The sequence below is a fragment of the Tachypleus tridentatus genome, chromosome 7 (genome assembly GCF_004210375.1).
Source record: "Tachypleus tridentatus isolate NWPU-2018 chromosome 7, ASM421037v1, whole genome shotgun sequence".
In the NCBI taxonomy this organism is placed as follows: domain Eukaryota; kingdom Metazoa; phylum Arthropoda; class Merostomata; order Xiphosura; family Limulidae; genus Tachypleus; species Tachypleus tridentatus.
The window spans coordinates 88,434,383-88,458,789 of NC_134831.1; positions in this window are offsets into that span (position 1 = coordinate 88,434,383).

Genomic DNA, 24,407 nt, shown 5'->3' on the forward strand with positions numbered 1-24,407 from the left:
ACAAACATGAAAGTCTGGATGGTTTTCATAATTCTGTGTGACTTATACTGAATAAAAGTTACAAAACTATAAATTTTAAGTACAACTCTTCGTACAGATTTATAGTTATTTTTACTTAAAGTGTAAAATTTTATAAGTGGGTGTGCACACAACATCTAACAGAAGCTCATAAATCGTGATAGGATAAACAAAACAGTGAAGTAAAATGATAGGTGACAAAAACGAAGAGCACAGAGCAATATAGTGATAGGTAGTTGCTTTTTTATAACTTACAAATTACGTTTTATCTCAAGTTGACTTTTAACCCCATATCATGTACATGGGAATTCTTACTAAAAAGGCATCTGAATCTTTGTTCATAGCTTCTCCATATTTTCACATATAAAAACTGTAATTGCTGTTGCAAAACCCAACGCCATCTAGTAGTGAGAGCTAATAAAATTAGGTATTGTTCATGAAAATACACAGAAAATTTCAGTAACTCAAGGTTTTCGTTTATACACCAACATAGTGAAGAAACGTTTGTTTGTTTGTTTTGAATTTCGCACAAAGTTACTCGAGGGCTATCTGTGCTAGCCGCCCCTAATTCAGCAGTGTAAGACTAGAAGGAAGGCAGCTAGTCATCACCACACACCGCCAACTCTTGGGCTACTATTTTACCAACGAATACTGGGATTGACCGTACATTATAACGCTCCTACGGCTGAAAGGGCGAGAATGTTTGGCGCGACCCTCAGATTACGAGTCGCACGCCTTAACACGCTTGGCCATGCCGGGCACAGTGAAGAAACAAGACACGAACTATAAAATATCAATATTCTTTGTATGGATAACACTGATATAGAATTAATACTTAAAGAAACCATCCACATGAAACTACTTTAACCAACACCGAATATTATGCAGTCTTCATTAAAACTGCACCATTTAAAATATGTACAGCATTTTTTATTGTTAGTAATTTACTTTCTAGGTATTTTAGTTTTGACTATATATTGTTGTTTCAGCAACGTATTTTAGTTATTCAGTTAGAAATGATGTTTTTTTTTTTCATTTTGTTTTAAAATTATGAACATGAAATCTGTAGAAATCCGAAAACTTTATCTCTGTCGCTGCAGTTATATGAAAATTTTTCATCATCTTCAATATAGTTATTAATTGTCAAACATCGTTTTCCTTCGAGCACACCGATTGCTAATGCCCTGACATATCAATAAGTAAAACAGCTGTTGTCTACAAGTGGTGCCTCTGAAAAATGGTAAACCTTGACATTTACTTTCTTTCAGAATTCAAGCTTCTACACGTTATTCCAAATTTTCTCCAGTTTAAAGAACCAAACCGAGATTTTCCTTAGCTTATCAAATTTCTCGAAAGAGACTATTGGTTTGTTTTAAATTTGGCTCTAAGCTACCCGGGGGTTATCTACGCTGGAAGTCCGTAATTTTGCAGTGAAAAAACAGAGGCATCTAGAGATCACTACACACCAACCACTCATTCATTAAAAAAATAATAATAATAATAGTGGGCGAGCATGTTTGGTGGAGCAAACATTGGATCAAGCATTTCCAACGAAACATCGATAGAACAGACAACTCACTAAAACAGTTCTATGTGCACTCTACTAACCTTAGGATCGTTGTTATCAGCGTTGATTATACCGATGTACTAAACAAGTGGGACCGAAGACAAATTTCTCGACGTGAACATGTTCAAAATTTGAGGCTCAATTGATTGCTAATAGCGTTCATTCCTAGTTTCATCCTGGCGACTTGATTTTTAACCTAAGTATTTGTAGCCCCCAGCAAGCACAGCGGTAAGTCTCAGGATTTACAACGCTAAAATCGGGGGTTCGATTCCCCTCGGTGGACTCAGCAGATAGTCCTATGTGACTTTGATATAAGAAAACACACACACCTAAGTAATTGTAACTTAATCAGTATAAATTAGTCCTAGCTAAAGGTCTTCATTTCTCTTTTCCACCACATTCAGCGTATACAGTTTTAAGAAATGAAGTTTAAAAGAAAAAAACGTTTTCAATAAACGGTACCCCATTTAATAGATAAAAAAATACAGTTTGTATCAGCACAATCCAAACACTTTTCCTCTGCAGTACTTGATGTAAAAAGAATATTTCTTTTTCTTAGAAAAGTTTTCGGAATGGCGCTATCGAAAACAGCTCAGTGTTCGCTAACACTAATTACTAACCCTCTCGCAGGGTTTAGAGCAACGTAAATGATATTTACTAATTGTCTAACTTTTGTTTCTCATTTCAAGAATTTAATTCAGGTCTATCGAATGACCTTATTTGAATTTACAATTAAAATATTTATACAAAACTTTATACTTACAAGTTGTACTGGTCTAAGTTCCGTGAAATGTAAGGTGAGAAACTTTCGACTATAAAAATTTTGTTTTTTCTTCCCACAGTTCGGTTTTCACTTTAATATCTTGTCGCCTTAGTTACTATACACAAATATTCAATAATATTATAATTCTATTTAATATTGCCTTTCACAGTTTTTATTGGTTGGAGGTGTAACAATATTTGTGAATCAATTGTTGTAATACGAATGACGTAAGTGAAAGAGAAGGAGTGTGTATTTTTAACTACAGCAAAGCGACATCGGGGAATCGAAGAACCCCTGATTTTAGCGTTTGGGGGAGGGCGAAAAGAGAAGGAAAATTGCAGAAAAATATAAAACTTATCAGTGAGGGTTAACAGTGGGAAAAGTCAGAAGATGTTAAAAGTAAAGTTATAAAAAAGAAAACTAATCTTTTAAACTTAATTAAGAAATTGTACATAGAGTGTTACTAAATGGTGGTTCTTCGCGATCACTTGAAAATGGTTTGTTGCAAGTTTCAGGTGTGACAAGTCATACTTCTCGTCTGTTAATTTATATACAACATCTGTTTGTATAATTTAAAGTCGAAAGGATATACAATTTACTATCCCTGATAAAAAAAACAAATTGTAAGATTGTGTGGTACTCTAGAGTAGGGATGGGCAATTTATTTTTCATAGTGGCCGTAACAACTGTGGCTAATGAAAACAACGCTGGCCACACAATTAATAAAAATAAGAAAGATGTTAGTTTAATCAAAATAATTACATTTCAACTAATCTTCATTCTGAAAATTGATGGGGATTTCATCAACAAGTTTCGTGAAATTTGGCTTAATATCTATGTTCATGAGCATCTTAGCTCTGCCTCTAAATTTATGTCAGCAAGTCGAGATTTGTATGTAGACTTGAGAAAATCTAGCGTAGAAAATGTTGACTCACATACCCATGTGGACCTAAACGTGGAAAATAATTTTGAAATTGCTATCTTTAAATTTTGAAGACTATCATTTATTAGAATAGTAAGGCACACCTCTCTGATGTAACATTTTTGTTTACCTTTTATGTGTTCTACACTTTGCAAGGTAAACATCTCGTCTTGAAATCCACATTTCTCCAAAGACAAGAAAGATGAAATTTCCTAAGTCAAATTGAAATGGATCATGCAAAAATTCAAATATCAATTTCAAATTTTTAAATGCGGGGTAAGGTGATTCAAATTTTTAAGATAGAGTTTTGATCCAGTTTATATAGAGATCACCTTTAGCATCAGAGAAATTTCATGACGTACATGTTCGTCATGTACCCAAACGGGTACATTCTTTCCCCGCTGATTTCACCAAGCCTGTTCCTTTGGCTGTGGTTTCGCTAGATAGTAGATAGGGACAGTGGGAATCTCGTTAATCCTTTCATGCGCGTCACTAATTAGATGACGAGGCATTTGGCAACTTTAAGAGAGTCAAATGTTAAATAACATTTAACTATGTTAAATCATAGTCCTTATTATTTTCTAGAAAACTATTCAATTTTGCAAAATGTGTCAAATCATTCTTTTGTGATTGTTCCGCAAGGAGGTTTAGCTTTAATTGAAATTCATAAATAGACTGTGATTGCTCGCTTATTATTTTATCTCTTACCCTGATGATTTGTATTCAAATTATTCAAGGGAACCATCATGTTGCACAGAAAGTACAAATCACACTGCCATGATAATGTTTCAATTTCAGAGAATTTTTTAATCTTACCTTTTTCAACAAGATGCTCTTTTATTTGAGGAAATGAGGAAGTAAACCATTCCAAGACTTTTCCTCTACTTAACTATCTTACATTTGCAAAATCAGTAAGATCATCAAAATTACAGCGCTATTTGTTGTGACAGAAACCAGTTTTTTTTAAATCCAGATTGAATTTTTTGACATTTCAAGAAATTTTTTAAAGATGCTTTTTCCACCTGTTCGATCTCGTAATCTATAAAGACCAAGCATTTCTTCCCTCACTTGAAGATCTGAAGTTACATCTCGAATCCAAAATATCAACTATGCAGTGTTATTAACATCTGTTGACTCATCTAGTGCTAAAGAAAAATACAAACAGTCTTCTAGTTGTTCAAACATCTGATTTTCTATGTCTTTCGCTGACTCTAGCATTCTGCAGAGAATTGTTCTTTGACTTAACTGCAAGTTATTTACCTTTTGAATAATATCATCTTTTATTTTAATTATCAAAATACCTTGTACAGCTTTTCTGTGTCCAGATTATCCACATATAATTCAACTTTCACAGGGAGTCAACAACAAAGTCCTGGTAACATTCAATGTTACAAATGAAGACTATTGTACAAAGTTTGTAGATAATATGTGTGTGAAGCTATTCAAGAGGTGAGAATTTTTCATTTTAATATTCTACATAATGAATTTTGAAAGTTTGTAGGATCAAATCAAAATTAATGTAATATGTTTAGAACCATTCAGTTTTTAGATTACTTATCATCCTTTGATATTCTTGTTAATGTTGGTTTTAATATTTCCCTGCTGTTTAAAGCAATGTCTAACTTGGTCTGAATGTTTCTTTACTGTTAACGTAACCTCTTAAAGTATTCCTTTAACAAATCAGTCCTCAGGTTAGGGTTTCTCACACTTTGATTTTTCCCATGATAGACTGATACTGTTTGAGACTGTAGTTTATTATCTGTGGTAATGGAGGGTAAAAGGGTGCCTGGATAATACAAAACAAAGAAAAACTTGTATATATCTGTGTATTTCTGAGAAAGATGAAAATAACAGAAGTGTAGTTTGACCTGATATTCAAACTGACAGGTTTCACAATAATAATTTAAATTCTTCTTTTGTTTTATTCAGTTTTATTGAATTTTAGAACACAGTTAGTGTACAACTAGTTCTGATGTTTTATATAACATCTTGTGGGATTCTCAGGATTCTGTTAAAAAATAAACTGGATAATTTGTCTGTAGATGATCAAGTTAACTGTAACTTAACCATATTGACTTTTTTAAACTGTTTATACCTCACATTGTTTATGACTCTAAGAGTGTGTTGTTTGCAGAATCTGTAGTGATATACGAGCTATCATAAATTTGTATGCAAATGTACTCTCAATATACATAATTATGTATTATGATCACCAAATAATAATATTTATAATAATAAGTTTCTGGGAAATGAAACTTAATTATTTTTTTATTTATTCAGCATATCAATAATAATTTTTTATTCAATTCATAATTTCACACTACATTTTCCATGCTTTTTCTGAAACAATATCTTGGGAAGTCTACTAACTACTGCTGAGATGTTTTTATAGTTTATGTATAAATTATACAGTTTCACCCAGTTTTGTGGGCTTGTTTTTTACATTGAGTATTGTAACAAACAAAACTTGCAGTATGTTGACATTCTGGGTAGCAAAATGTGTGGAAACAAGTCATAGATTTCATGTTAAGAAGTTTTTAATTATTATTGTCTTCAGAAACATCCAATAAGATAACATCAATCTGATTATGACTACTTCTGAACAGGTGTTATTTCTTCAGAAACATATGAACAATAGGTAAACACAAGGAGCAAATGACCATGTTGTTTAATTTTTATAGAAATATTGTTTCAATTACATTTAGATTAAGAATTGTAACAAATACAAGAAATATATTTAACACTTTATAACTTACATGATAGTATTTTATATTTTAAACATAAGTTTTTGTTACTGTATAGTTTTTACATATTTGTTTAGTATAGGTGGTTACTTTTGTTTGAAATTAAGCTCCTGTACAACTGTGAAGATATATTTTCTTTTATATTATAGATGGATGAAATGGAAAACCTTGAACTAGAAATAGAAAAACAGTGTTCCAGAAAACATAGACTGTGGTGTATCAGATACAGAGATTTCTCCAACACCCAGCCAAGACAGAAACAGACTCTCTGAAAAACAGTGTTCCAGAAAACATAGACTGTGGTGTATCAGATACAGAGATTTCTCCAACACCCAGCCAAGACAGAAACAGACTCTCTGAAAAACAGTGTTCCAGAAAACATGGACTGTGGTATAGCAGATACAGAGATTTCTCCAACACCCAGCCAAGACAGAAACAGACTCTCTGAAAAACAGTGTTCCAGAAAACATAGACTGTGGTGTATCAGATACAGAGATTTCTCCAACACCCAGCCAAGACAGAAACAGACTCTCTGAAAACAGTGTTCCAGAAAACATAGACTGTGGTGTATCAGATACAGAGATTTCTCCAACACCCAGCCAAGACAGAAACAGACTCTCTGAAAAACAGTGTTCCAGAAAACATGGACTGTGGTATACCAGATACAGAGATTTCTCCAACACCCAGCCAAGACAGAAACAGACTCTCTGAAAAACAGTGTTCCAGAAAACATAGACTGTGGTGTATCAGATACAGAGATTTCTCCAACACCCAGCCAAGACAGAAACAGACTCTCTGAAAAACAGTGTTCCAGAAAACATAGACTGTGGTCCAACACCCAGCCAAGACAGAAACAGACTCTCTGAAAAACAGTGTTCCAGAAAACATAGACTGTGGTCCAACACCCAGCCAAGACAGAAACAGACTCTCTGAAAAACAGTGTTCCAGAAAACATGGACTGTGGTATATCAGATACAGAGATTTCTCCAACACCCAGCCAAGACAGAAACAGACTCTCTCAAAACAGTGTTCCAGAAAACATGGACTGTGGTATAGCAGATACAGAGATTTCTCCAACACCCAGCCAAGACAGAAACAGACTCTCTGAAAAACAGTGTTCCAGAAAACATGGACTGTGGTATAGCAGATACAGAGATTTCTCCAACACCCAGCCAAGACAGAAACAGACTCTCTGAAAAACAGTGTTCCAGAAAACATAGACTGTGGTGTATCAGATACAGAGATTTCTCCAACACCCAGCCAAGACAGAAACAGACTCTCTGAAAAACAGTGTTCCAGAAAACATAGACTGTGGTGTATCAGATACAGAGATTTCTCCAACACCCAGCCAAGACAGAAACAGACTCTCTGAAAAACAGTGTTCCAGAAAACATAGACTGTGGTGTATCAGATACAGAGATTTCTCCAACACCCAGCCAAGACAGAAACAGACTCTCTCAAAACAGTGTTCCAGAAAACATGGACTGTGGTATAGCAGATACAGAGATTTCTCCAACACCCAGCCAAGACAGAAACAGACTCTCTGAAAAACAGTGTTCCAGAAAACATGGACTGTGGTATAGCAGATACAGAGATTTCTCCAACACCCAGCCAAGACAGAAACAGACTCTCTGAAAAACAGTGTTCCAGAAAACATAGACTGTGGTGTATCAGATACAGAGATTTCTCAAACACCCAGCCAAGACAGAAACACACTCTCTGAAAAACAGTGTTCCAGAAAACATAGACTGTGGTGTATCAGATACAGAGATTTCTCCAACACCCAGCCAAGACAGAAACAGACTCTCTGAAAAACAGTGTTCCAGAAAACATAGACTGTGGTGTATCAGATACAGAGATTTCTCCAACACCCAGCCAAGACAGAAACAGACTCTCTGAAAAACAGTGTTCCAGAAAACATGGACTGTGGTATAGCAGATACAGAGATTTCTCCAACACCCAGCCAAGACAGAAACAGACTCTCTGAGAAACAGTGTTCCAGAAAACATAGACTGTGGTCCAACACCCAGCCAAGACAGAAACAGACTCTCTGAAAACAGTGTTCCAGAAAACATAGACTGTGGTCCAACACCCAGCCAAGACAGAAACAGACTCTCTGAAAAACAGTGTTCCAGAAAACATGGACTGTGGTATAGCAGATACAGAGATTTCTCCAACACCCAGCCAAGACAGAAACAGACTCTCTGAAAAACAGTGTTCCAGAAAACATGGACTGTGGTATATCAGATACAGAGATTTCTCCAACACCCAGCCAAGACAGAAACAGACTCTCTCAAAACAGTGTTCCAGAAAACATGGACTGTGGTATAGCAGATACAGAGATTTCTCAAACACCCAGCCAAGACAGAAACAGACTCTCTGAAAAACAGTGTTCCAGAAAACATGGACTGTGGTATAGCAGATACAGAGATTTCTCAAACACCCAGCCAAGACAGAAACAGACTCTCTGAAAAACAGTGTTCCAGAAAACATAGACTGTGGTCCAACACCCAGCCAAGACAGACTGGTTAAGTGAAACAGACTCTCTGAAAGACAGTGTTCCAGAAAACATAGACTGTGGTGTATCAGATACAGAGATTTCTCAAACACCCAGCCAAGACAGAAACACACTCTCTGAAAAACAGTGTTCCAGAAAACATAGACTGTGGTGTATCAGATACAGAGATTTCTCCAACACCCAGCCAAGACAGAAACAGACTCTCTGAAAACAGTGTTCCAGAAAACATAGACTGTGGTGTATCAGATACAGAGATTTCTCCAACACCCAGCCAAGACAGAAACAGACTCTCTGAAAAACAGTGTTCCAGAAAACATGGACTGTGGTATAGCAGATACAGAGATTTCTCCAACACCCAGCCAAGACAGAAACAGACTCTCTGAAAAACAGTGTTCCAGAAAACATAGACTGTGGTGTATCAGATACAGAGATTTCTCCAACACCCAGCCAAGACAGAAACAGACTCTCTGAAAAACAGTGTTCCAGAAAACATAGACTGTGGTGTATCAGATACAGAGATTTCTCCAACACCCAGCCAAGACAGAAACAGACTCTCTGAAAACAGTGTTCCAGAAAACATAGACTGTGGTGTATCAGATACAGAGATTTCTCCAACACCCAGCCAAGACAGAAACAGACTCTCTGAAAAACAGTGTTCCAGAAAACATGGACTGTGGTATAGCAGATACAGAGATTTCTCCAACACCCAGCCAAGACAGAAACAGACTCTCTGAAAAACAGTGTTCCAGAAAACATAGACTGTGGTGTATCAGATACAGAGATTTCTCCAACACCCAGCCAAGACAGAAACAGACTCTCTGAGAAACAGTGTTCCAGAAAACATAGACTGTGGTGTATCAGATACAGAGATTTCTCCAACACCCAGCCAAGACAGAAACAGACTCTCTGAAAAACAGTGTTCCAGAAAACATGGACTGTGGTGTAGCAGATACAGAGATTTCTCCAACACCCAGCCAAGACAGAAACAGACTCTCTGAAAACAGTGTTCCAGAAAACATGGACTGTGGTGTATCAGATACAGAGATTTCTCCAACACCCAGCCAAGACAGAAACAGACTCTCTGAAAAAAACAGTGTTCCAGAAAACATGGACTGTGGTATAGCAGATACAGAGATTTCTCCAACACCCAGCCAAGACAGAAACAGACTCTCTGAAAAACAGTGTTCCAGAAAACATAGACTGTGGTGTATCAGATACAGAGATTTCTCCAACACCCAGCCAAGACAGAAACAGACTCTCTGAAAAACAGTGTTCCAGAAAACATAGACTGTGGTATATCAGATACAGAGATTTCTCCAACACCCAGCCAAGACAGAGAAAACATAGACTGTGGTGTATCAGATACAGAGATTTCTCCAACACCCAGCCAAGACAGAAACAGACTCTCTGAAAGCAGACAGAGATTCTCCAACACCCAGCCAAGACAGAAACAGACTCTCTGAAAAACAGTGTTCCAGAAAACATAGACTGTGGTGTATCAGATACAGAGATTTCTCCAACACCCAGCCAAGACAGAAACAGACTCTCTGAAAAACAGTGTTCCAGAAAACATAGACTGTGGTGTATCAGATACAGAGATTTCTCCAACACCCAGCCAAGACAGAAACAGACTCTCTGAAAAACAGTGTTCCAGAAAACATGGACTGTGGTGTATCAGATACAGAGATTTCTCCAACACCCAGCCAAGACAGAAACAGACTCTCTGAAAAACAGTGTTCCAGAAAACATGGACTGTGGTATAGCAGATACAGAGATTTCTCCAACACCCAGCCAAGACAGAAACAGACTCTCTGAAAAACAGTGTTCCAGAAAACATGGACTGTGGTGTATCAGATACAGAGATTTCTCCAACACCCAGCCAAGACAGAAACAGACTCTCTGAAAAACAGTGTTCCAGAAAACATAGACTGTGGTGTATCACATACAGAGATTTCTCCAACACCCAGCCAAGACAGAAACAGACTCTCTGAAAAACAGTGTTCCAGAAAACATAGACTGTGGTATAGCAGATACCGAGATTTCTCCAACACCCAGCCAAGACAGAAAGAGACTCTCTGAAAAACAGTGTTCCAGAAAACATAGACTGTGGTGTATCAGATACAGAGATTTCTCCAACACCCAGCCAAGACAGAAACAGACTCTCTGAGAAACAGTGTTCCAGAAAACATAGACTGTGGTGTATCAGATACAGAGATTTCTCCAACACCCAGCCAAGACAGAAACAGACTCTCTGAAAAACAGTGTTCCAGAAAACATGGACTGTGGTATAGCAGATACAGAGATTTCTCCAACACCCAGCCAAGACAGAAACAGACTCTCTGAAAAACAGTGTTCCAGAAAACATGGACTGTGGTGTATCAGATACAGAGATTTCTCCAACACCCAGCCAAGACAGAAACAGACTCTCTGAAAAACAGTGTTCCAGAAAACATAGACTGTGGTGTATCACATACAGAGATTTCTCCAACACCCAGCCAAGACAGAAACAGACTCTCTGAAAAACAGTATTCCAGAAAACATAGACTGTGGTATAGCAGATACCGAGATTTCTCCAACACCCAGCCAAGACAGAAACAGACTCTCTGAAAAACAGTGTTCCAGAAAACATAGACTGTGGTCCAACACCCAGCCAAGACAGAAACAGACTCTCTGAAAAACAGTGTTCCAGAAAACATAGACTGTGGTCCAACACCCAGCCAAGACAGAAACAGACTCTCTGAAAAACAGTGTTCCAGAAAACATGGACTGTGGTATAGCAGATACAGAGATTTCTCCAACACCCAGCCAAGACAGAAACAGACTCTCTGAAAAACAGTGTTCCAGAAAACATGGACTGTAGTATATCAGATACAGAGATTTCTCCAACACCCAGCCAAGACAGAAACAGACTCTCTCAAAACAGTGTTCCAGAAAACATGGACTGTGGTATAGCAGATACAGAGATTTCTCCAACACCCAGCCAAGACAGAAACAGACTCTCTGAAAAACAGTGTTCCAGAAAACATGGACTGTGGTGTATCAGATACAGAGATTTCTCCAACACCCAGCCAAGACAGAAACAGACTCTCTGAAAACAGTGTTCCAGAAAACATAGACTGTGGTCCAACACCCAGCCAAGACAGACTGGTTAAGTGAAACAGACTCTCTGAAAACAGTGTTCCAGAAAACATAGACTGTGGTGTATCAGATACAGAGATTTCTCCAACACCCAGCCAAGACAGAAACAGACTCTCTGAAAAACAGTGTTCCAGAAAACATAGACTGTGGTGTATCAGATACAGAGATTTCTCCAACACCCAGCCAAGACAGAAACAGACTCTCTGAAAAACAGTGTTCCAGAAAACATAGACTGTGGTGTATCAGATACAGAGATTTCTCCAACACCCAGCCAAGACAGAAACAGACTCTCTGGAAAACAGTGTTCCAGAAAACATGGACTGTGGTATAGCAGATACAGAGATTTCTCCAACACCCAGCCAAGACAGAAACAGACTCTCTGAAAAACAGTGTTCCAGAAAACATGGACTGTGGTATAGCAGATACAGAGATTTCTCCAACACCCAGCCAAGACAGAAACAGACTCTCTGAAAAACAGTGTTCCAGAAAACATAGACTGTGGTGTATCAGATACAGAGATTTCTCCAACACCCAGCCAAGACAGAAACAGACTCTCTGAAAAACAGTGTTCCAGAAAACATAGACTGTGGTGTATCAGATACAGAGATTTCTCCAACACCCAGCCAAGACAGAAACAGACTCTCTGAAAAACAGTGTTCCAGAAAACATAGACTGTGGTGTATCAGATACAGAGATTTCTCCAACACCCAGCCAAGACAGAAACAGACTCTCTGAAAAACAGTGTTCCAGAAAACATGGACTGTGGTATAGCAGATACAGAGATTTCTCCAACACCCAGCCAAGACAGAAAGAGACTCTCTGAAAAACAGTGTTCCAGAAAACATAGACTGTGGTGTATCAGATACAGAGATTTCTCCAACACCCAGCCAAGACAGAAACAGACTCTCTGAAAAACAGTGTTCCAGAAAACATAGACTGTGGTGTATCAGATACAGAGATTTCTCCAACACCCAGCCAAGACAGAAACAGACTCTCTGAAAAACAGTGTTCCAGAAAACATGGACTGTGGTATAGCAGATACAGAGATTTCTCCAACACCCAGCCAAGACAGAAAGAGACTCTCTGAAAAACAGTGTTCCAGAAAACATAGACTGTGGTGTATCAGATACAGAGATTTCTCCAACACCCAGCCAAGACAGAAACAGACTCTCTGAGAAACAGTGTTCCAGAAAACATAGACTGTGGTGTATCAGATACAGAGATTTCTCCAACACCCAGCCAAGACAGAAACAGACTCTCTGAAAAACAGTGTTCCAGAAAACATGGACTGTGGTATAGCAGATACAGAGATTTCTCCAACACCCAGCCAAGACAGAAACAGACTCTCTGAAAAACAGTGTTCCAGAAAACATAGACTGTGGTGTATCAGATACAGAGATTTCTCCAACACCCAGCCAAGACAGAAACAGACTCTCTGAAAAACAGTGTTCCAGAAAACATAGACTGTGGTATAGCAGATACAGAGATTTCTCCAACACCCAGCCAAGACAGAAACAGACTCTCTGAAAAACAGTGTTCCAGAAAACATAGACTGTGGTGTATCAGATACAGAGATTTCTCCAACACCCAGCCAAGACAGAAACAGACTCTCTGAAAAACAGTGTTCCAGAAAACATAGACTGTGGTGTATCAGATACAGAGATTTCTCCAACACCCAGCCAAGACAGAAACAGACTCTCTCAAAACAGTGTTCCAGAAAACATGGACTGTGGTATAGCAGATACAGAGATTTCTCCAACACCCAGCCAAGACAGAAACAGACTCTCTGAAAAACAGTGTTCCAGAAAACATGGACTGTGGTATAGCAGATACAGAGATTTCTCCAACACCCAGCCAAGACAGAAACAGACTCTCTGAAAAACAGTGTTCCAGAAAACATAGACTGTGGTGTATCAGATACAGAGATTTCTCAAACACCCAGCCAAGACAGAAACACACTCTCTGAAAAACAGTGTTCCAGAAAACATAGACTGTGGTGTATCAGATACAGAGATTTCTCCAACACCCAGCCAAGACAGAAACAGACTCTCTGAAAAACAGTGTTCCAGAAAACATAGACTGTGGTGTATCAGATACAGAGATTTCTCCAACACCCAGCCAAGACAGAAACAGACTCTCTGAAAAACAGTGTTCCAGAAAACATGGACTGTGGTATAGCAGATACAGAGATTTCTCCAACACCCAGCCAAGACAGAAAGAGACTCTCTGAAAAACAGTGTTCCAGAAAACATAGACTGTGGTGTATCAGATACAGAGATTTCTCCAACACCCAGCCAAGACAGAAACAGACTCTCTGAGAAACAGTGTTCCAGAAAACATAGACTGTGGTGTATCAGATACAGAGATTTCTCCAACACCCAGCCAAGACAGAAACAGACTCTCTGAAAAACAGTGTTCCAGAAAACATGGACTGTGGTATAGCAGATACAGAGATTTCTCCAACACCCAGCCAAGACAGAAACAGACTCTCTGAAAAACAGTGTTCCAGAAAACATGGACTGTGGTGTATCAGATACAGAGATTTCTCCAACACCCAGCCAAGACAGAAACAGACTCTCTGAAAAACAGTGTTCCAGAAAACATAGACTGTGGTGTATCACATACAGAGATTTCTCCAACACCCAGCCAAGACAGAAACAGACTCTCTGAAAAACAGTATTCCAGAAAACATAGACTGTGGTATAGCAGATACAGAGATTTCTCCAACACCCAGCCAAGACAGAAAGAGACTCTCTGAAAAACAGTGTTCCAGAAAACATAGACTGTGGTGTATCAGATACAGAGATTTCTCCAACACCCAGCCAAGACAGAAACAGACTCTCTGAGAAACAGTGTTCCAGAAAACATAGACTGTGGTGTATCAGATACAGAGATTTCTCCAACACCCAGCCAAGACAGAAACAGACTCTCTGAAAAACAGTGTTCCAGAAAACATGGACTGTGGTATAGCAGATACAGAGATTTCTCCAACACCCAGCCAAGACAGAAACAGACTCTCTGAAAACAGTGTTCCAGAAAACATGGACTGTGGTGTATCAGATACAGAGATTTCTCCAACACCCAGCCAAGACAGAAACAGACTCTCTGAAAAACAGTGTTCCAGAAAACATAGACTGTGGTGTATCACATACAGAGATTTCTCCAACACCCAGCCAAGACAGAAACAGACTCTCTGAAAAACAGTATTCCAGAAAACATAGACTGTGGTATAGCAGATACCGAGATTTCTCCAACACCCAGCCAAGACAGAAACAGACTCTCTGAAAAACAGTGTTCCAGAAAACATAGACTGTGGTCCAACACCCAGCCAAGACAGAAACAGACTCTCTGAAAAACAGTGTTCCAGAAAACATAGACTGTGGTCCAACACCCAGCCAAGACAGAAACAGACTCTCTGAAAAACAGTGTTCCAGAAAACATGGACTGTGGTATAGCAGATACAGAGATTTCTCCAACACCCAGCCAAGACAGAAACAGACTCTCTGAAAAACAGTGTTCCAGAAAACATGGACTGTAGTATATCAGATACAGAGATTTCTCCAACACCCAGCCAAGACAGAAACAGACTCTCTCAAAACAGTGTTCCAGAAAACATGGACTGTGGTATAGCAGATACAGAGATTTCTCCAACACCCAGCCAAGACAGAAACAGACTCTCTGAAAAACAGTGTTCCAGAAAACATGGACTGTGGTGTATCAGATACAGAGATTTCTCCAACACCCAGCCAAGACAGAAACAGACTCTCTGAAAAACAGTGTTCCAGAAAACATAGACTGTGGTCCAACACCCAGCCAAGACAGACTGGTTAAGTGAAACAGACTCTCTGAAAAACAGTGTTCCAGAAAACATAGACTGTGGTGTATCAGATACAGAGATTTCTCCAACACCCAGCCAAGACAGAAACAGACTCTCTGAAAAACAGTGTTCCAGAAAACATAGACTGTGGTGTATCAGATACAGAGATTTCTCCAACACCCAGCCAAGACAGAAACAGACTCTCTGAAAAACAGTGTTCCAGAAAACATAGACTGTGGTGTATCAGATACAGAGATTTCTCCAACACCCAGCCAAGACAGAAACAGACTCTCTGGAAAACAGTGTTCCAGAAAACATGGACTGTGGTATAGCAGATACAGAGATTTCTCCAACACCCAGCCAAGACAGAAACAGACTCTCTGAAAAACAGTGTTCCAGAAAACATGGACTGTGGTATAGCAGATACAGAGATTTCTCCAACACCCAGCCAAGACAGAAACAGACTCTCTGAAAAACAGTGTTCCAGAAAACATAGACTGTGGTGTATCAGATACAGAGATTTCTCCAACACCCAGCCAAGACAGAAACAGACTCTCTGAAAAACAGTGTTCCAGAAAACATAGACTGTGGTGTATCAGATACAGAGATTTCTCCAACACCCAGCCAAGACAGAAACAGACTCTCTGAAAAACAGTGTTCCAGAAAACATAGACTGTGGTGTATCAGATACAGAGATTTCTCCAACACCCAGCCAAGACAGAAACAGACTCTCTGAAAAACAGTGTTCCAGAAAACATGGACTGTGGTATAGCAGATACAGAGATTTCTCCAACACCCAGCCAAGACAGAAAGAGACTCTCTGAAAAACAGTGTTCCAGAAAACATAGACTGTGGTGTATCAGATACAGAGATTTCTCCAACACCCAGCCAAGACAGAAACAGACTCTCTGAAAAACAGTGTTCCAGAAAACATGGACTGTGGTATAGCAGATACAGAGATTTCTCCAACACCCAGCCACGACAGAAACAGACTCTCTGAAAAACAGTGTTCCAGAAAACATGGACTGTGGTGTATCAGATACAGATATTTCTCCAACACCCAGCCAAGACAGAAACAGACTCTCTGAAAAACAGTGTTCCAGAAAACATGGACTGTGGTATAGCAGATACAGAGATTTCTCCAACACCCAGCCAAGACAGAAACAGACTCTCTGAAAAACAGTGTTCCAGAAAACATAGACTGTGGTGTATCAGATACAGAGATTTCTCCAACACCCAGCCAAGACAGAAACAGACTCTCTGAAAAACAGTATTCCAGAAAACATAGACTGTGGTATAGCAGATACAGAGATTTCTCCAACACCCAGCCAAGACAGAAACAGACTCTCTGAAAACAGTGTTCCAGAAAACATAGACTGTGGTCCAACACCCAGCCAAGACAGAAACAGACTCTCTGAAAAACAGTGTTCCAGAAAACATGGACTGTGGTATAGCAGATACAGAGATTTCTCCAACACCCAGCCAAGACAGAAACAGACTCTCTGAAAACAGTGTTCCAGAAAACATGGACTGTGGTATATCAGATACAGAGATTTCTCCAACACCCAGCCAAGACAGAAACAGACTCTCTCAAAACAGTGTTCCAGAAAACATGGACTGTGGTATAGCAGATACAGAGATTTCTCCAACACCCAGCCAAGACAGAAACAGACTCTCTGAAAAACAGTGTTCCAGAAAACATGGACTGTGGTATAGCAGATACAGAGATTTCTCAAACACCCAGCCAAGACAGAAACAGACTCTCTGAAAAACAGTGTTCCAGAAAACATAGACTGTGGTGTATCAGATACAGAGATTTCTCCAACACCCAGCCAAGACAGAAACAGACTCTCTGAAAAACAGTGTTCCAGAAAACATAGACTGTGGTGTATCAGATACAGAGATTTCTCCAACACCCAGCCAAGACAGAAACAGACTCTCTGAAAAACAGTGTTCCAGAAAACATGGACTGTGGTATAGCAGATACAGAGATTTCTCCAACACCCAGCCAAGACAGAAACAGACTCTCTGAAAAACAGTGTTCCAGAAAACATAGACTGTGGTGTATCAGATACAGAGATTTCTCCAACACCCAGCCAAGACAGAAACAGACTCTCTGAAAAACAGTGTTCCAGAAAACATGGACTGTGGTGTATCAGATACAGAGATTTCTCCAACACCCAGCCAAGACAGAAACAGACTCTCTGAGAAACAGTGTTCCAGAAAACATAGACTGTGGTGTATCAGATACAGAGATTTCTCCAACACCCAGCCAAGACAGAAACAGACTCTCTGAAAAACAGTGTTCCAGAAAACATGGACTGTGGTATAGCAGATACAGAGATTTCTCCAACACCCAGCCAAGACAGAAACAGACTCTCTGAAAAACAGTGTTCCAGAAAACATGGACTGTGGTGTATCAGATACAGAGATTTCTCCAACACCCAGCCAAGACAGAAACAGACTCTCTGAAAAACAGTGTTCCAGAAAACATGGACTGTGGTATAGCAGATACAGAGATTTCTCCAACACCCAGCCAAGACAGAAACAGACTCTCTGAAAAACAGTGTTCCAGAAAACATAGACTGTGGTGTATCAGATACAGAGATTTCTCCAACACCCAGCCAAGACAGAAACAGACTCTCTGAAAAACAGTGTTCCAGAAAACATAGACTGTGGTATAGCAGATACAGAGATTTCTCCAACACCCAGCCAAGACAGAAACAGACTCTCTGAAAAACAGTGTTCCAGAAAACATAGACTGTGGTCCAACACCCAGCCAAGACAGAAACAGACTCTCTGAAAAACAGTGTTCCAGAAAACATAGACTGTGGTCCAACACCCAGCCAAGACAGAAACAGACTCTCTGAAAAACAGTGTTCCAGAAAACATGGACTGTGGTATAGCAGATACAGAGATTTCTCCAACACCCAGCCAAGACAGAAACAGACTCTCTGAAAAACAGTGTTCCAGAAAACATGGACTGTGGTATATCAGATACAGAGATTTCTCCAACACCCAGCCAAGACAGAAACAGACTCTCTCAAAACAGTGTTCCAGAAAACATGGACTGTGGTATAGCAGATACAGAGATTTCTCCAACACCCAGCCAAGACAGAAACAGACTCTCTGAAAAACAGTGTTCCAGAAAACATGGACTGTGGTATAGCAGATACAGAGATTTCTCAAACACCCAGCCAAGACAGAAACAGACTCTCTGAAAAACAGTGTTCCAGAAAACATAGACTGTGGTGTATCAGATACAGAGATTTCTCCAACACCCAGCCAAGACAGAAACAGACTCTCTGAAAAACAGTGTTCCAGAAAACATGGACTGTGGTATAGCAGATACAGAGATTTCTCCAACACCCAGCCAAGACAGAAACAGACTCTCTGAAAAACAGTGTTCCAGAAAACATAGACTGTGGTGTATCAGATACAGAGATTTCTCCAACACCCAGCCAAGACAGAAACAGACTCTCTGAAAAACAGTGTTCCAGAAAACATGGACTGTGGTGTATCAGATACAGAGATTTCTCCAACACCCAGCCAAGACAGAAACAGACTCTCTGAGAAACAGTGTTCCAGAAAACATAGACTGTGGTGTATCAGATACAGAGATTTCTCCAACACCCAGCCAAGACAGAAACAGACTCTCTGAAAAACAGTGTTCCAGAAAACATGGACTGTGGTATAGCAGATACAGAGATTTCTCCAACACCCAGCCAAGACAGAAACAGACTCTCTGAAAAACAGTGTTCCAGAAAACATGGACTGTGGTGTATCAGATACAGAGATTTCTCCAACACCCAGCCAAGACAGAAACAGACTCTCTGAAAAACAGTGTTCCAGAAAACATGGACTGTGGTATAGCAGATACAGAGATTTCTCCAACACCCAGCCAAGACAGAAACAGACTCTCTGAAAAACAGTGTTCCAGAAAACATAGACTGTGGTGTATCAGATACAGAGATTTCTCCAACACCCAGCCAAGACAGAAACAGACTCTCTGAAAAACAGTATTCCAGAAAACATAGACTGTGGTATAGCAGATACAGAGATTTCTCCAACACCCAGCCAAGACAGAAACAGACTCTCTGAAAAACAGTGTTCCAGAAAACATAGACTGTGGTCCAACACCCAGCCAAGACAGAAACAGACTCTCTGAAAAACAGTGTTCCAGAAAACATAGACTGTGGTCCAACACCCAGCCAAGACAGAAACAGACTCTCTGAAAAACAGTGTTCCAGAAAACATGGACTGTGGTATAGCAGATACAGAGATTTCTCCAACACCCAGCCAAGACAGAAACAGACTCTCTGAAAAACAGTGTTCCAGAAAACATGGACTGTGGTATATCAGATACAGAGATTTCTCCAACACCCAGCCAAGACAGAAACAGACTCTCTCAAAACAGTGTTCCAGAAAACATGGACTGTGGTATAGCAGATACAGAGATTTCTCCAACACCCAGCCAAGACAGAAACAGACTCTCTGAAAAACAGTGTTCCAGAAAACATGGACTGTGGTATAGCAGATACAGAGATTTCTCAAACACCCAGCCAAGACAGAAACAGACTCTCTGAAAAACAGTGTTCCAGAAAACATAGACTGTGGTGTATCAGATACAGAGATTTCTCCAACACCCAGCCAAGACAGAAACAGACTCTCTGAAAAACAGTGTTCCAGAAAACATAGACTGTGGTGTATCAGATACAGAGATTTCTCCAACACCCAGCCAAGACAGAAACAGACTCTCTGAAAAACAGTGTTCCAGAAAACATGGACTGTGGTATAGCAGATACAGAGATTTCTCCAACACCCAGCCAAGACAGAAACAGACTCTCTGAAAAACAGTGTTCCAGAAAACATAGACTGTGGTGTATCAGATACAGAGATTTCTCCAACACCCAGCCAAGACAGAAACAGACTCTCTGAAAAACAGTGTTCCAGAAAACATGGACTGTGGTGTATCAGATACAGAGATTTCTCCAACACCCAGCCAAGACAGAAACAGACTCTCTCAAAACAGTGTTCCAGAAAACATGGACTGTGGTATAGCAGATACAGAGATTTCTCCAACACCCAGCCAAGACAGAAACAGACTGTCTCTTGGTGAACAAGGTTTAAACATGAAACATTCTGTGTTGTTAAATTATGTGTTTCATCTGGATGCTTAAAATAAGTTTAATTTGTTACATTAATTGTTCTTAACCTTCCTATAATTAACCCTTTAATTACAGGTTAAGTGAAATCTTGAGTTTGTTTTAGTGTACTAGTAGTTTGTAGAATACGATCACATTTCAGTTATAATACATTATTACTATTTACAGATAAGATTTTAAACTTATTTTTCTTGAAACATAAAGAAGTAAATCAAACAGTTATATCTTTTAGTTATGACTTGTGTACCAGTTTGCTGCTGTCAGAGGTTGCTACACTTCTTCAGAGTAAGTACATCAACTAATTTGTGGTTTTTGGCACTTAAAGGTCATTTGTCTCTAACCTTTTAATCAAGGTGTGTAAATCCCTTCATTGTACACTATAAATATTAAAATGTATGGTATTACAAATATGTTTAATATTCAGTTACAGAATAAAGTGTGTGGTACCCTAGTGTAACTGATAGGTTGTATTTAAGTGACAAGATAGACTTATAACTAATACTGGTATTTATTTCTACATTCATAGTTCTTTTAGCGTAAATAAAAATTGTAGGCTAATTAACAAGTAATTTTGTATAATGTTTAGTAATTTATGTAGTTGTTTATACAGAAAAAAATTATACGTGTTTGGAAAATATATATATCAATAGAGCATAAAAACCCAACATAACATTAATAAGTTGAAGTAAGCCTAAAACAAGTTGTGAATATATTTCTTTTTCATAATGGAGTTATACAATAACATTAAAGTAAGTTTACAGCCTAATGTTCTTATCAATATAATTTACTAGATCTAAAGAAAGGTAAGCCTTTATTTATAGAATTTAAGTGATTGAATGAGCCAATAGTAAGCAAAGACTATATTTTGTTTGCCCACTGGATGCTTCTTTAGACTTAAATCAAGCTTTATGTGTAGGAGGTTGTCAATTAATATCACCTTACTTTTTGAATACCAAGGTGTATATCTGGGATGACAAGTTCTACCATTGTTGTTTATTAGTATGTAAGCACAAAGCTATACAATGGTATATCTATACTTTGATCACCACTTACCTGGTTTGTCTTGAAGTTTGTTGTTGAAGAAATACTTTATCGCTTTATTTTGTAATTCAAGTTTGAAATTACTGTACAATCCTCATTAGGAGACTTAGAAAATAGTGTTGCACTATAAATGTATAGTGCACAAATATAAATGTATAAAATCAATAAAAATATGTCTTGTATCTCATAAATTATGAAAGTAACTCTAATATTATAGGTATTGCTAGAATTTAAAAAAATGATTTATTTTCAAACACTTGTTTTCCAAAAAAACCAACAAAATCTGTTTTCTTCCATAATGTCTGTTTTGTTTTTTACTCTAGTTGTTGAAATAGTTAATTTCTGATTTAACATTTACAGGATTAAATATTTTAACTTGTAAACAATAAAGAATTATCTAAATCAGTGTTTGACACTCAAACACCATGTATGTTCACAGTGGTGTACTGAAAATCTCAAAGTTTTTGATTTGTTGAGTTTCACATACTTGTCTGTAGTCTATAACTACTCTATTATATTTAGACACTTTGTATCCACCCAAGGGAAATGAATAATTATACATCATTTTATTTATAAAATAAACATATCCTTAACTAAAGTAAAAACTTAATATTTTATGTTCATAAAAAAAACATCAATGTAAAAGTCAATCAACATAAAAATTAAAATAATATTAATTAATTCTACAAAATAAAAATTTATCTTCAAATGTTTGAAAACTGTTAGTGAATGTATATACATAAGATTAGTGACTGAAATGAACCAGTCAGTATTTGTCAATATGTTGCTATATTACTGACTGAAATGAACCAGTCAATATTTGTCAATATGCTGCTATATTGTGAACAGTTGTATACCAGCATTTCACCTACATCTGGAATTATGTATCTAAGACTGTACTGATACTTCTTTACCAACTTTTATCTCACTTTCGTTCACAGTAGCATTTCTATTTTTGTCATTTTAAGGTGAAATTATAAAGCCTGTTCAGATAGTATTATTGTGTTCACATGATTTTAACATTACTACACTAGTAATGTTTTATTTTTACAATGATAATATAATTCTTATTAATTTTTTAAATGTTACATGTGTTAAATTGTAACAATATTTTCCATGTATGAAAGAAGAGAAACATTATATAATAAAGTATTTTGGATTGGTTATTGCTGACCATGTAGTCAGGTCTGTCACCTGCCATTTTCAGGCACAGCAGTATGTCTGCAGATTTACAGAGTTAGAAACTTAATTTTGATATCTGTGGTGAGCAGAGCAGAGATAGTCCATTGTGTAGCATTGTGCTGAATGACAAACAACTAAACAAATGTACAAACAAAGAAACATGCCACTTTCAGATGGGACTGAGGTGTGTCACACAGAATAACGGGAGGCCTTTCCATCAAGTTGTGTGGATGTGTTGGAGTGAGTGTGAGGTTATCTTCATATTTTATTATAAGCTCATGTTTCTCTCTAATATAGAATGGATGAGTGCAGTAGTTTTAACTGTTATTTATTGTTTAATAAAAGCAAAGTCTTGAAACTCATATTTGATTTGTGTGAGTGTTTTCTGGGGGAATGAGGTGGAAAGTAGATTTATGTAAAATCAAGTAGATATTTTTACCATTTTGTCTGTTGGACAAGGTTTTGTTTACAAAGATTTTATGGCCCTTGTTTATTTAAAATACTTCTCATATAAAATAGGTATTATATTTATGTACTGATAAATAGGAAAAATTATATTCAAATACTTACAATATGTATACATGTCTAAGATATAGTAATAATATTAACACAGACACAAACCACACTTATACTTTGGATTTGGAAACCTTTGTTTTGTGTGACACAACACAAAATATAAAGTTTATTCATTACATTTCTAATTATTTTGTAGTTTGTCAAATAAATATATTAGAAGTTTTTCTGCTTTTCCAAACTTAGTAACTTCTAAAAACCTATGATTTTAATATTTTGATGAGAATATGTTTGAGCTTTATTGTCTACTTTGATCTCATATCAGTGTATGTTTTTAGTTTTAATACCTTTCTATAATTCACTGATGTATATTCTTAACTTATTCCATTTTCCTGTTATAATTTTCTATTTCAGCAACTATCTTGATCTTCTGTATCTGCCATCACACCAGTCAGGTTAAGTTTCTTAAATTTATAATGTTTTTTTTTTCTAAATTTTAGTCCTTAAACCTTCAAAGTAGTGACTTCAAATAATTGATCTGCCTATTTTTCATTAGATAATTTTCATCACATCCTATCAAAATATGATTTTTTTGACGTTCTAACCAAAATATTGTTATTCCTGATCTTCTCAAGGACTAAAAATTGAACCTAATAGAGCAATGATCACTTGCACCAAGATGTTCCCTGATTTCCACCCTTTCAACCATTTCTATATTAGAAGTTAACAATAAATCTAAAATATCATTGTCTGAAATAGTTTTCTCAATCAACTGGTGAAGAAAAACCATTTTGAACAGTTTATGGTTTGACTCTAATTTTTCCTAAGTTATACAGATGAAATTAAAATTCCCCACAATTGTGACCTCATTAGCAGCTGAAACTTTAATCTCACTCTGCGGTTTCTAATACATTTTGCCAGTATTATATGATAGTCTGTAACAAATTCCCACTAAAAGCCTGTTCCCTGTATATTTGCTAACAGAAATACAAATGAATTCTGCCTCATCATCATTATCT